General features: G+C 41.0%; 1 pseudogene; it reads right to left on the bottom strand.

Annotated features, from left to right (window-relative positions):
- Window positions 1-237: 237 nt before the first annotated feature.
- LOC105860876 (T-complex protein 1 subunit beta pseudogene) lies at window positions 238-1,839 on the bottom strand (annotated as a pseudogene).
- Between the last annotated feature and the right edge of the window lie 215 nt (window positions 1,840-2,054).

Genomic DNA, 2,054 nt, shown 5'->3' with positions numbered 1-2,054 from the left:
ATTTTAATGCATAGTATGAGAAATGAACTTTTTAATCAACTGAATTGTATGGAAAATGACACAGCAAATAAATTAGACCCATGTTATAACAGAAGGTCAGCTAAATGTCCAAACTTAAGGAATATGATAATGGGCATAGATAAAGACAGATTCCACAGTTGTCTTCAAGAGGTTAAAGTCTTTCAAGCACAACTCTGTTATGGACTGCTCCAAAGATCAACAGCATATGAGAACTGCTTAACAGGGGTGGTGATCAGGAACACGTTCCTTGGTGCTGCTTTCATGATGTTGTCCACATATAGAATCACCTCTGCTGCTTCAGCTGCACTCAAAAGAACTTGTTGCTTCACTTGAAAACTTTCTGTTATACCCAGTACAGCCATATCTCCAATAGTACCTTCCCTCCTATCCAGCCCAGCAGTTGTATTGCCTTCGCTGTGAGCAGCTCGGAGCCATGCCACCATATCTGCACTTTCACAGCCTGCATTGTCAGCTATGATGGTTGGCAACATTCTCAGTGCTTTAGCATAAGACCCATTGCAACAGCTTCTTTGCCTGGTGTTCTATTGGCAAGCTGTGTCACAGCATGAGCCATCAACATCTCCAAACAGCCTCCTCCATAAACTGTTCTAGAATCCTTCACAGTTTGGGCAAGAACACGCAGTGCATCCTGCAAAGAACTTTCTGCTTCATCTAAATTGTGTTGACTGGCATCATGCAAAACAGTGGTGCAGGCCTCACCAAGGGCAACCCCAGAAAAGTAAATGAGTTTATCTTCTCCAATCATGACTTCCTCAATAAGTGTGCAACTTCCAAGCTTCACCAGTCCTGAGTGATCAAAGGTAGAAGCAATTTCACCACCTGTGACAAGAGCTAAGCGTTCCACACCTGCAAAATCTGCATGCTCAATAGCCATAACACCAGCAGCACCAAAGAGCTGTTCAGGATAATTATCAATTAACTGCCTGTTAATAAAGTTTATTCCATGCTTAAGAATATGCTCAACTTTCTCCTCATTTCTTCCTTTTCTGCATGTTCTATCTCTGCAACCTCTGCTGTAAAATCAACTCTTACCCGGGATCCAAATATCTTTATTTTGTCTGTATCCATTCTAGTATTTGCAATAAGAATTTTAGCATTTTCAATTCGCTTAGGTTGATTTACTCCAATTTTTTTATCCAACAGAAAGCCTTTGTCTAAATAGGAATCCACCAGACTTCCTCCGAGCTTCTTGATGACATGAAATGCCTCCAGATTACCAGAGCCTTTCAGTCTCAGAACAGCTTCTACAGCTAACCTAGTAAAGTGGTCTTTGTGATGAGTAAGAAGTTTTGAAGATAATGTTGTTCCTGCAATATTCATTAGATCTTGACAAAATTTAACTTCATCAGAACCACGATCAACTGCAGAATTCAACAGATGCTCTCCTGCAGCCTTTGTGGCTTCTCTCCAACCCGCAATGATGGTTTGTGGATAAACCTTTTTTGCAATTAAAGATTCTGCTTCCCTCAGTAATTCTGCTGCTAAAATAGTAACAGAGGTAGTGCCATCACCAACTTCATCATCTTGAACTCTTGACATATCAACTAAAACTTTAGCTGCTGGATTGTCAACACCAATGTTTTTGAGAATAGTGGTGCCATTATTGGTTACCATAAGAGAGGCATCTCATCCACTGCTTAGAAGAATTTTGTCCATGCCCTTGGGTCCCAACATGCTCTTTTCCAAGTCTCCAATGGTGATGGCTCCAATAAAAAATGGCAGACAAGCTGTCTTTGCTCTCTCTTCATCAGGTCTAGCCTTGAAGGTGTTAACAGGTGCAAGGGAAAGGGACGCCATGGTTCCAAGAAGTTCAGCACACAAGCAACTCCCTCACAGCTCACACCCCAGTCATGCAACCTACAAATGTCATTTTCTATGTTACAGCATGTTAACATTAGTGTGGAAAATCAAGTAGTATCTATTGGGCACCGTAACCTATTGAAACATTATATGTGAAACATGGTGCAGATATATAGATGTTCTGCATATACAAAAGTCACTTTTCAAGGTCC

This window comes from Microcebus murinus, chromosome 17 (assembly GCF_040939455.1).
Source record: "Microcebus murinus isolate Inina chromosome 17, M.murinus_Inina_mat1.0, whole genome shotgun sequence".
Taxonomy (NCBI): Eukaryota; Metazoa; Chordata; class Mammalia; order Primates; family Cheirogaleidae; genus Microcebus; species Microcebus murinus.
The sequence above is the reverse complement of the archived record's forward strand: the minus strand, read 5'-3'. Positions and strand labels throughout refer to the sequence as shown.